General features: G+C 42.4%; 1 protein-coding gene across 2 annotated transcripts in view; it reads right to left on the reverse strand.

Moving 5' to 3' along the window:
- Window positions 1-13,529, reverse strand: part of SERTAD2 (SERTA domain containing 2) — a 117,066-nt gene that overhangs the window by 60,858 nt on the left and 42,679 nt on the right. The gene's annotated exons all lie outside the window — the stretch shown is intronic.

Consider the following 13,529-nt stretch of genomic DNA (forward strand, 5'->3'; position numbering starts at 1 on the left):
ACAGTGATTCCCAGCAGCAAAGCAAAACATCTGAGGAAAGGCAATTATCATGCCACCTGTCGATCTTGATGAGACATCTGCCAATCTATGGCCAGCTGTGCTGATAAAAGGTCCCAGTTTTTTACTTAGTACCTGAATCAGGCTGTATATATGATTCTACAAATTCAAAGTTTGCCATCAGCAATAGCGTTAAATGACTGTACCTCAACAGATAAACAGCTAGGGGATTATGTACTTCATATAATGGGTGAATAACAAAGTTGGAATACTGTTCAACAGCAACCAATCAGATACTACCCTCACTCTTACATGATGTCTATAAAGAATATTTGATTCAGGCAATGTATGATAAATGTACACATTTGATGCAAAAGTACAGTACCAGTATGATGTAAGGACTAGAACATACATGTGGCAGCACCATAGAAGGTCATTTTAGGTGCACACCAGTTCCAATGCAACCACCATTTTATGCGTCAATGTAAAGAAGCTGACTAAGTGGCTAGTGCACATGGAGATATGGGATTCGCTTTTTTTTCATGAAGGAATGAAGGAAAAGCAAAAAAAAGATCTCCAGCCAATGTATATTGATCTCAACTAAACTACACTAAACTAAAACTAAAGGAACTAAACCTATCAATTTACCAGTTTCCCAAAACTGAACTATCAAGCTATCAAATTTCTGATGTCATAACTGATCACATGTGCAGCACCGTGGCAACTGCAAATCAAACAGAGGCTAAGATGGCAGCATCTTTGGATGCAAAGGATAGGAGGGTTCAGTTCCACTTTAAAGAATTGTCTCTTTACTTAAAAATTGCTAAAAAATATAAGGATTACAGATATTACAGATCCCCCCCAATATGCCTCATATACCCCTAATACACTTAAATAACAACTTCTGTGGTTGAGAGTTAGGTCCCACCTCCTCCTGTAGGGCACTACTGTTATGTCAGACCACCCAACACAGGTATGTGTCACTAATTAAAAACTTGAGTAGAAGGGGATGGGACCAAGTCTGACAGCTTGTCAGATACTAGAATGTGCATTAGCCCCCATTTACACTTGAACATTTTTCTGCTCATTTTCCTAGGGCAGACTATGTTGAATCTCATTCTTTCTAATTGTCCCTGTCCACACTTGCATGCTCAGTTGCCCTATGCTCACAAATGTACAGGAGTTTTTTTTTTAGCATGTTCAGATGTTTGTGGTCCCATACCCTTTAGTGGGAGCATAGAACTAGAACTGTTTTCTGACCCTTGCCCTGCCCAGAAAACAAGCTCCTGAGGCTTGATACAAAAAAATCCTTGATGCAAAAAATTCTGCAAAACACCTGTCATTCGTCTAAACTCCACCAGGAACACGACCTGCTCAGGTGTGAATGCACCCTAAATGTACAGTATCTCACAAAAATGAGTACACCCCTCACGTTTTTTGTAAATATTTGGTCGGAGCACTGCTGGCAGCACTCATACGTCTATTTCCCAAAGACAACCTCTGGATATGACGCTGAGCATGTGCACTCAACTTCTTTGGTCGACCAGGGCGAGGCCTGTTCTGAGTGGAGCCTGTCCTGTTAAACCACTGTATGGTCTTGGCCACCGTGCTGCAGCTCAGTTTCAGGGTCTTGGCAATCTTCTTACAGCCTAGGCCATCTTTATGTAAAGCAACAATTCTTTTTTTCAGGTCCTCAGAGAGTTCTTTGCCATGAGGTGCCATGTTAAACTTCTAGTGAACAGTATGAGAGAGTGAGAGCAAACACCAAATTTAACATTACCTGCTCCCCATTCACACCTGAGACATTGGAACAGTAACGAGTCACAGGACATCGGGGAGGAAAAATGACCCAATTTGGGCATTTTCACTTAGGGGCGTACTCACTTTTGTTGCCAGCAGTTTAGACATTATTGGCTGTGTGTCGAGTTATTTTGAGGGGACAGCAAATTTACACTGTTATTGTTATACAAGCTGTACACTCACTACTTTACATTTTAGCAAAGTGTCATTTCTTCAGTGTTGTCACATGAAAAGATATAATAAAATATTGACAAAAATAGTGTGTGTGTGTGTGTGTGTGTGTGGGGGGGGTGTACTCACTTTTGTGAGATACTATATTTTATATATTACCATCTGATTAAATTAAAAACCTTTAAAAAATAAAACTTCTTAGTTTTAGAAGACTATAGTTATTTCAACCTAATTATTTTAATACAGGATAAATAATAGTGATAAGCTTAAATTTATTTCCAGAGAATTTTTTTTTCTGGCTAACTAGTAACTAGAATTGGAGAAATGTACTACAGGAATGGTTGTTTGTTTTGGCACAGTTTTGTGCTTATCTTCTTATTTGGAATTTTTGCATCTTACTTAAGACTGTTCTACAATGTGTTGGGAAAAACAAGGTACCTTTGGGGATAAGCGAGATGCATATGGGCTGTAAACCAGGACCAACATTCTGATATAAGCAGGGTAAATAATATTTTTCAACACTGTGTAACAATGAGGTGCTAAATTTGTAAACTGATGATTAAGGCTGAATGATTTGTGCCTGAAATGGCAATACAACGCCATCTGAGGTCATCACATGCCTAATCCCACTGTGACATCATTACTACAGGTTTGTTAATTATTTTTCTAACAGAGCAAAAGCTGGATATTGTGTTTAATACTTTCTCACAATAGATGCAAATGAAAAAAGTGGGATAAGTTGCCAATGTACTATTATTACACAGTGATAATGAAAACTATATACCATATTTAAAGTAAACTATGTATTAAAATGAACACTACCACTGCTGACATTCTTCTGATCATACAAGTTGCCTGGCTCTAATGCTAACCCTTTGGTTTAGCACTTCAAGCCACTGAGCCAGAACAGGTATGCACATCAGGAAAGTCAGAAGGCCTTACCTGTATATTTGTACTATACTAGTGACTCAATGCAGCGAGGACTGACAGCAACTAGCATTTTGGAAAAGAAAGGGTAGTTATGGCAGCCCACTTACTTTTCTTAATACAGGTTTACTTTAAAGAGAATTTTGCGCATATTCTGAATTGTTACTGCTTGTTGTTCAATATTTTTGAAATTGTATTAAAGCTGAACTCCAAGAAACCTACAAACATTCCTTTCCAGTGGGGCTGAAGCATCAATGTAAGTGGAGGATTGGGTAAGTAAATCTACTTTTAAAGCTGAACTCCAGGCAATTCTGCGCCCGCACTGCATGGGTTAAATGCTCATTTCAGTCTAGGGGTTTGGAGAGCTGAGATATTCTCATCCAATCCTCGGATCCTCCCAGTGCAAGACTGGTCTCTTCAGCACCTGCCTGCGGGCGCAGCCCCACTGCGTGAAAAAAAAAATGTACCCCGAGTTGGGTTTAGGTCCTATAGACATAAATGAGCAGTTAAGCATTACAGTGTGGGTGCAGCCCCACTGCAAGGGGTGGGGGTTTTCAGGTTTACTAGAGTTGGGCTTTAAATATCAAGTTTGATAGATACACCACTACAGAAATATCTTGTAATTCACTGTAATGCCAGCTAGAGATAGATGAAAGACCAGGAGGTTATCAGTATTGTTATTTTTTTTAAACTTGGCCATGTTCCACTGCTGAATAAGCAGTCATCCGCCCAAGGCCAGACTGACCCATAGGCAGAGAAGGCAGTCACCTACAGGTAGTGGGGGCAAGTGGGGTAGAGAAATGTCCCCACTGTAGTAATGGCACTTCCCACACTCCCAGCCACACTATGCTACTCCTCTCCCACAGTCACTATTAGCGCATCCACCGGTTGTCAAAATGAGACCGCTAACAATGAAAAGAAAAGAAGCCCTTGATCATTATAATTTGTAAAAAAATAAAATTTAAGGATAAAAAGTAATACATTACAATATTAATATGACATTTAGGTCAGTTTAATAATCTATAGTGTTGAATTCCAAGTCACTTTAGACAGCGTGCTTCTTTTTCTTCTTTAGAAAGCACCTTCTTTCGTTGTAAAACACCATCCACGTTCAAACAAACCTGCTTAATGGGTGAACTGCTGTAACACTCTTTGTCACATGTATATGCTTCACTGATTAGACTGGAAGCACCACAAGAACTCTTTTTCCTACAATTATGGGAAAGGGATCTCAAAGTTACTTTTTCTCAAGCCCAGAAGGACAGTATCTTACTTTGCTCATAAGGCATCCCTGGCGAGCAGGTATCAAGAAGAAGGGTATAAACTCCTTACTAGATGGTACAGAACACCGGCAGTACTGCATCGGATGTCCCCACAAGTATCAAATGCCTGCTGGCATTGTCTGGAGTCTGAGGGTACTCTTTTTTACATATTTTGGGAATGCCCGAAATTGAAAGAATTTTGGACAATGGTAGCCGAATCTGTCAAAACAATCACAGGTGTGTCTCTTGGAAAGAACCCACCAGCTTTCTTATTACATGATACCCTTTGTCCATTAAAAAATACAAAAATTCACTCCTAAAACAGCTCTAAACTGCAGAGAAGGCATGTATCCTGATGTTGTGGAAGTGTACCACCCCTCCAACTAGAGCACATTGGCTAGCCAGGATAACTGAAATCCAACTAATGGAGAACCTTACCATGGTGCTGAAAGAGCAATACGAGAAATATTGGAAAGTCTGGACCCCTTATTTCATATTTCATATACAAAGAATAGGCCCCCCAGCCTTTCAGCAGTAGTTTTTCCATTAACTTGCCTCACAGAGCTCTCCCTTTGTCCCCTCTTCCCACCCACCCCCCCTTTTTTATTTTCCTCTTCTTTTTTCCCGTCATTCATTTCTAGCTTCTATCTAACTAGGTCCCAGAATTCAGATTTTTTTTTTTTTATTTCAAAAATGAGAAACGGTGTTGCTCACCAATGTTCATGGAATAAAACATTATATAACTAAATGTTAATACAACACAGAGACAAGCCTTGATAACCATGTGAATATCTTGCTTCATATTGTGTGTTATGTCATGGTTGGGACCTGTTGATCTGTGGTAATGCCGTTTCTGAGAAAATAAAGAATTTATAATAAAAAAAAAAGAAAGCACCTTCTTTTTATCAGTTTCGCTGTCATTCGGTCTTTATATAGAAGAAAACAATATGTTGAGGTACAACAGGCCATGGATTTTGAAAGAGCCAACAATAACAATGTGATGCAAAGTCACAAGATCTATGATACAGTCTGCTGAGTAAGTACACGCCTGATGAAACCAATCAGGTGGCCCTCCAGCCATAGCTCTGTACTAAAACCTGTAACAGCAGTCATATGACCCTCCAGTCATGGCTCTGTATTAGGACCCATAAGAGCAGTCACATAACCCTCCAGCCATGGCTCTGTACTAGGACCTGTAACAGTAGTCACATAACCCTCCAGAAATGGCTCTGTACTAGGACCTGTAAAAGTAGTCACATGACCCTCCAGCCATGGCTCTGTACTAGGACCTGTAACAGTAGTCACATGACCCTCCAGCCATGGCTCTGTACTAGGACCTGTAACAGCAGTCACATGACCCTCCAGCCACGGCTCTGTAGTAGGACCTGTAACAGCAGTCACTAGACCCTCCAGCCATGGCTCTGTACTAGGACCTGTAACAGTAGTCACATGACCCTCCAGAAATGGCTCTGTACTAGGACCTGTAACAGCAGTCACATGACCCTCCAGCCACGGCTCTGTAGTAGGACCTGTAACAGCAGTCACTAGACCCTCCAGCCATGGCTCTGTACTAGGACCTGTAACAGCAGTCACATGACCCTCCAGTCATGGCTCTGTACTAGGACCTGTAACAGCAGTCACATGACCCTTCAGCCATGGCTCTGTATTAGGACCCATAACAGCAGTCACATGACCCTCCAGGGAATGGCTCTGTCTTAGGACCCATAAGAGCAGTCATATGACCCTCCAGCCATGGCTCTGTACTAGGACCTATAAGAGCATTTAAATGGGCCTCCAGGGAATGGCTCTGTCCTAGGACTTCTAGTTTGACCGAACCAGGAGTAAGTGATTGATGAGCATCTCCCAAGTTTTATTAGCAGGTGGGCTGCTGCCTCCCAGGGTAGCCAATTTATGAAATACTATGATTTTTTCTAAATAATCCAAATTTAGTTTACTGGACAGAACACACCTTGATGTTTTAAATATAAATTATGATTTATGCAAATTATCTTTCTTTCTCTCTTACACAACAGTATAGACAGCCACATTTAGTGTTAAACAGGGCTATCTTTCACTTTATGGTTAAAAATAAATATATCCAAAGCTGTGCTCAGACAGCCTTTCATTCAGAGATATCTATAGTCATCTTTTTGTCAGCAAAGATTACAATGACACAAAAGCACAGAAAGACGGAACTGTAGAACAGCTCTGCAGCTCTGCGCAGTTATACCCAATCACACAGCAGAGTATTCTGAACAGGAGAAGGAGACAGAGGAAAGTGGGCGAAAGAGGAAGGAAGCTCTATGACGAGCTGGGAGAAATTCTCTGCAAACAGTAGCCTGACTCAGGACTCCAGCTAGGTGTGCACAGCTGTTTAATACATTTTCCGGAGTCTGGAGCCAATGTGTGTCCATAATCATTTCAAACCCTACTACTCCAGGGTGTAAGATCCACTCCTAACTGCTTGTTCCTAAAGTGCCACAGTTCCTTGGTTTACCAGAGGTTTATGAAGGATTTTTTATTTCTAATCCTTGGGCTCTTTTCACTCCCATCTGCTAAAAAAGTGACCTTTGCTGTGCTCCCCCAGGGCAGAGGAGTATATATCCGAAGGTGCTCGTTACCACTCTCAAAGAATATGGATCCCATCTGCTGCACATCGAATTTCATTTCAAAAGCTGATCGCACACTGTAGCCTGCTGTGAATGAGGCCAAAGGAAGACATTAGCTGAACACTTGATTGCAGTTATATACCTAACCCTGGCCTAACACTAGAACTAACCCAGTAAATCAATCACACTTGAAAAGAATGCAAAAGCAACACAGTATTACAGTTAGAAAACAACATTGCAATACAGCAAACCTGAAGATGCAAGCTCTCTAACCAATGCATGAAATCTGTAAGAGAGCAGCATGACTATGTGGATTGTCTGTCAAGTGAAAGACCTAAGAAGTTAAAAAAAACTAAAGACTGTCATACGCAGCTGGAATTTTGGCTGATTCATGCTGAATCAGCCTGAAACTTGAGCTATGGTTGTCCCTATCAGCACCACCCAGTTCACCAAACTTGATTGAACACCCTTGCTCCCTGTGAAAAATCAGTGGTCTCATTGTATAAAGTTTGACAACCGCCCTCCCCCGACGACTAATGCAGAGCTATAGTTCTGCAATCAGTAAAGCTTATGCATCCTGCTAACTGGATAATTGGGGGGGGGGGCTCTCTGCAAAGAGACCTCTGCTTTACCATAGAGAGCAAAGGTCTCACACTACTGCACAGGATTTGGGGTGTGGTGGTCCATGGAGATCCAAGGGGTTCAGCTGCAAAAAATAGTTAGTTGCAAGCCCTTGGGGCAACTCGAAAAGTTCACCAAAAAAGAAAAGAGGGAGGCAAGAGAGCCCTTTTAATGTAGTGAGTGACTCAAATATAACGATTACCTTAAAATGGTTTCACCATAAAATCAAAAAGGAAATAACTTACAGTACATCTGCTGAGGTTGCGGTGACCCCATGGGATACAAACACACAATCAGCCTGGTGGAGATTATTCTGGCCCCACGTGGAGTAAGAGAGGTCACTCTCTATGCCATGGTGGTCCCAGTCCTGGAGCCTCTGCCGGGTTCTCAGGCACGTTTTGGATCAGGTAAGTTGAATGACATTTAAAAAAATCCATTGGTGGTTCAATTGGCAGAGGAGCCCAGCATAAAATGTTTTAAAAAGGATCAGGGTCACCTAGTTTATTGTACAATGAAAACAATACACCAGACAACCCCAATCCTTTTTTAAACATGTGACGATGGGCACCTCTGCCAACTGAACCACTGACAGCCTTTTTTAGATGTCATTCAACTCACCTGATCCAAAACTCACCTGAGTTTTAAACGCGTTTAGTGGATTTAAATGACCACTTCCGAAGGTTCAATGTGATACACTAATGTTTGATTATCCCTGGTGTGCTGTGCTGCCAGGGTGAATCAGTCAAAGACTTTTACTTAAACTGTGGTTGATTTTTAATGAGAACTGCCAGGGTTTGAACAGCTTTTGTTTTAATGCATTTGGAATGTATTTAGCTAGTTTGTACTAAGGCTAAGTTTACACATGGCCGGCTGAGGTTTGCAGTCAGTTTTTAAAAGGAGTCCGGTGCAGCTTTGTTCATCGGTTCAGGTGCAATTTAGGTACAAATTTTTACTTGAATTCGCACCAGAACAAGATCTAAAATCGCACAGGACTCTTTTCAAAAACAGACTGTGGCCGTCCCAGACATGTGTGAACTGACTCCATTGCAAGTCGGTTCGGTTCACATGTTATGTGAATCGGATGGGGCTCAAAACACATCCGATTCGCATATATGTGAACCGAGCCTAAAAATTCAATTGAACTTTAGGGAACATTAGTCACTTGACATCAGTCAAAAATGTCAATATCAGGCTACAATTTAATATTTATTTGGAATCTGCAAAGACTAACAGCCAAAGTTTATCTAGGTGAATAGTGACTGACCAGGTAAAAAAAAAAAAACGTGCTCTGGTCATTGATTTCCCCCTAACAGTCCAGCACTGAAGTGCCTACACAGAGCGACCACCTCAACTGAACACAAACAGCAACCTGATGCAACATTCAATTCAGGCCAAGAAAACAGTATGGGGTCCAGCAGCCTGTCTGATTGAGTAACAGCTGGATGGACACATCAACATTGCTGTCAAGTGGTATAAATGATTTGACCTGTCTGACTCCATATTCTCAGTACAGCTAGTGCTTGCCTTTCGCCTTACCCAGTGTTGCTCTACTGCAGGGGTCTCCAAAACGTTTGAGTATAAGGGCCACATCATATATTATACAAGTATTCACAGGCTGAAAAAAATCTTTTATAAATAATAAATCAATTTAAAGTGATTGTAAAGGCTTCCTTTTTGTTTTAAAATAATAAACATGTTAAACGTATCTGCTCTGTGCAATGGTTGCACAGAGCGGCCCCAATCTAACTCTTCCGGCATTCCTCTCTGGCGCTCTTGGCTCCTCTTCTATAGGTACCACCATAGGAAGCCACTTCCTATGGAGGCGCACACGTGAGCTTGCTCACAAGCCAGGCTGTGTGTGTCTATAGACATATACAGCTCGGCGCAGCCCTGCCCCCTCCTCACAGGATTTGATTGACAGCAGCAGGAGCTCCTGCTGCTGCCTCTGTGCCTGTGTGAAGATGAAGAGAGAGCAGTGTTGGCTGCAGATGTGCACAGAGATGGATCAAGATAAGACTCGGGTAATATAGGGAGGTGGGAGGGCGATACACTTACTGAGACACTGTTTTACCTCAATGCATTAAAAGAGAAGTATGGTTTTGTTTTTCAAAATCATATTTACCTAGGTGGATGCAGCATCGAACCAATGCTACATCTGTCCCCCACCAACTCTAGTACTGAGAGCCGAGTGATCAAACACCACAGATCGCTTAGTTCTCAGGGCTCCGTGTGGAGAGAGCCGGTGACTACTATCAGTCACCGGCTCTCTACTCTGCCCCCCCTCTGGAGTGCTGTGGAGGGGGCTGGAGCGGCCAGTTCATGTTCTCAGCGTATCAGAAACCATGAAACAGACCGAGACAGAAGTGCAGTTAAAATCACACTAGTTTAATAATACTAATAGTAAAAAGTAAACAGAGCAACGTAGTCAAATCATAGCCAGAGTTTAGTACCGGGAACAGATAGTCAGACAAGCCAGGATGTCAGGGAGCCAGAGACCAGCGTACTTCAGGGCAGGACAGGAAATCGGAAGACCGGAGAATCAGCGTAGTGGAACAGCAAGCAGGATCAAGAACCAGAAGGGAAGTCAGCAAAGTGAGTCTTCAACAGGTACACAGGAGAGAGTCTCTGGATGTGTTGACCAGGTGAAGGCAGAGAGGATCTGAACTGAGCAGTTTAAGTAGCCAGCAGGACTGACGAGCAGGATATCATCACCAGGTGAGTCACTGTGGAAAGATTAGAGCTGGCAATTAACCGACAGCTGAGCGGACTGCTCTGAGAAGGAAGGGCTGAGCCCAGCCCTGACAGTACCCACTCCTCAATGACCCCTCCCCCTCAGAGGACCACCAGGTTTGAGGGGAAAACGTCTATGGAAAGCACAGAGTAGGACAGGGGAATGTACGTCCAAGGATGAGACCCAAGAGCGTTCCTCCAGACCGTACCCTTTCCAATGAACAAGGTACTGTATGCGCCCACAAAACCTACGGGAGTCAACAATGGACTGTATTTCATACTCCTCATGGTTCTCAACCTGTACTGGATGAGGATGTGGCACCGAGGTGCTGAAGCGGTTGCAGACCAAAGGTTTTAATAAGGAGGTATGAAATACATTTGAGATACGCATATTCGAAAGAAGGTCTAAAGCGTAAGCCACTGGGTTAATCCTGCGGCGAATACAGAAAAGCCCAATAAACCAAGGTGCCAACTTTGGTGAGGAAACACGGAGTCGGAGGTTTCCAGAACTGAGCAGTTTAAGTAGCCAGCAGGACTAAGGAGCAGGATATCATCACCAGGTGAGTCACTGTGGAAAGATTAGAGCTGGCAATTAACCAACAGCTGAGCGGACTGCTCTGAGAAGGAAGGGCTGAGCCCAGCCCTGACACATTGGCTCGCTGAAAGGCTGAGCCGAGTGACGTTCCAGGCACGTGGGCAGATCCCAACTTCATTGTTGTGATCTTGCCTGAGCTTGGACTGGCTCTGTGACGGAAGCCGACTGTCTGATGAAAACGGGTCACATGAGTGCAGAATGAACTGCACTCCCATGATCCACAGAAGAAGTACAGACAAACGAACTTCGGCTGCACTTCTCCTTTAAGATAAAAAATGCCTTGCCTTTAGAACCACTTTAAATGCTAAGGTTATTTGGATTTTTTTTTTCAGTAACCCGTATGATAGGATTTAGAACAACAGAGAAAAAACTTCAGTAACTAGAGTCCCTATCAGAACTCTCGTATATGAGTGTCCCCATCAAAGTCCTGCTTGCACTGGAATCCCCCTTACATCACAGTCCCCTATCACATCAGCGGGTCGGATAAAATCTTGCATTGGGCTTGATTTAGCCCACTAGAGATCCCTGCTCTCCTGTAACCAATAATGCCCATATTATCAGATTCCAGGATAGACAAGACATATATTGACTATATTACCCATAAACACAAATAATAAAATGAACACATACGTTTTGAATAAACCAGCCAATATGGATCAAATATATGCTTCATGAAAATACAAGAACAAGAAAACAAAGCTATAATTATAACGTTGCTGCCTGGCTATTTTTAATCATGATGTATTAACAATCACTTCCTGTAGAACAGGTGATGTTGCTTTAAATGCCTTCTACTTGACTGTACAGCGAGCATGATGCACACTAAGAGCTCCACCAAAACAACATGCTCATTATTCATGACATTATTTTATTCATCTGACAACATCAATTACAAGGGTTACTATGTGGCATCATGACCACATGTACAATCACAATAAATGCTGTGTAGGTTACAAATTTCAAAAGGTCACAGATTTAAAAAACCTATATTATGATATCTTTACAAAACCTTATTATAAATCATTTCATTGAATAAAGCATGGTAATGAAATATAAAGAGGCATTGGTGAAATACTAATTGATATACTGCATATATAGAGGTGCCCTATGATTACACATTAGAAATAGTCTTTGTGTGTTTTTGCAGCACTCCTTGAGTTTCAGCAGATTAGGTACTATCAGTACCACTTTGCAAGGTGTATGTTCCTACTGCAATAATGGCAGTCCTAATTCAAAGAGGGATATACAATACAGTGTATGTACTACCTACCTACCCTGTGATGGCTGTAGGTTCCCTATGTGGATGCCTGCACTGTCTCTCGACTCTGTGCCCCTGGGTCTTTGGCAAAAATTCATTGTACGTCCATCCACCCACTGAGAAGTAAAGGATATATTAAAGACCCACTTTCTACAAAAAGTGTGCTAGAACCCACAGCAGTGAATACTCTCTTCTTCTGGTGACCAGCAACTGTCACCAGAAGAAGCATACATGCACCTACGGGGTTGTTGCAGAGCAGCCCAATTTCATGACAGGGGGAATAATTCCTGCCATGAAGGTAAAGCAAAGCATTGTAACATATGTACACCTATTGTAGCATGTGAACACCATTGGCTGAGATCGCTGATCAGGAGCCGATCGGCAGACCTTTTTCGGTCATGCCCCTTCGACAAAAGCTGGCCAAATTTCTGTTGGACCGATTGTCGGTCGGTTTCTGTTGAACCAGCCGATACCGCCTGACATTCGGCCTTTAATCTTCATGCTACCACATGCACTATGCACTCTCCATTAAATCCTATGGAGAGTTTGTATTCTGCCGTTCCTTTTGAGCCCGTGCCGTGAATGGCAGCTCCTGCATGCATGCGCGGGAGTGACGTTATCGCGGCTCTAGCCAATCACAACCCCGGAGCCCACGAACACGGACGAAGCTCCGGGAAAGATGTCAACAATGACAGCGGTGTGCGGAGACCGTTGCAACAGCTTTGTTGTAGAGTACTTATTTCACAATGAGCTAGTATGCGATGCATACTAGCTCATTATACCTTTTTCTTGCAGTTATTTTTTCAGAGGTTTACAACCTCTATAACTGTTAATGGCACCCCAAGCATAGGTATCAGATGTGTTTTGCAGCGCTCTAAAAAGCGCTCTACAAACGTGCCAAAATGTACACTTAAAATCCAAAAAAGTTCTGGAGCTACTTTGGGGCAATTATCACACGTAGGGCAGCCCATTAAAGTGAAGGCGCGACACATAGTAATGTGTGAAAAACGCGCCAAAAAAAAAGACACAAGTAGAAATGCGAGTTCTCGCTACACTCTCGCTACACTAAATGGGGCCTTAAAATGAACTATTGATATTTCCTATTTTTATTTGGCATGTGGAGGAATTGGCAGATTAGTACAATATTCTTTCAAACTAGGGAAGGAGGGGAGTATTTTATATGTGTGCAACAGTGGTGTACTGCACATTGTTCAAAACGGCAATTCTAATGCCCAGTACACACGAGTGGAATTTCCATCGGAAAAATCTTGGATGGTTTTTCTGACGGAATTCCGCTCAAGCTTGTCTTGCATACACACGGTCACACAAAAGTTTTCTGAACTTTCAACCATCAAGAGTGATGTACAACACTACAACGAGCCGAGAAAAATAAGTTCAATGCTTCCAAGCATGCGGCAAATTGTTTCCGAGCAAAAAAAGTGATTTTTTTGTGTGTCCGAATTGCATACAGACGAACGCATTTTCAGATAGGAACTTTCCCAGACCGAAAAATAGAGAGCATGCTCTCAATCTTTTGCTGGCTGGAATTCTGCCAGCAA

This window comes from Aquarana catesbeiana, linkage group LG04 (genome assembly GCF_042186555.1).
Source record: "Aquarana catesbeiana isolate 2022-GZ linkage group LG04, ASM4218655v1, whole genome shotgun sequence".
Classification (NCBI taxonomy): domain Eukaryota; kingdom Metazoa; phylum Chordata; class Amphibia; order Anura; family Ranidae; genus Aquarana; species Aquarana catesbeiana.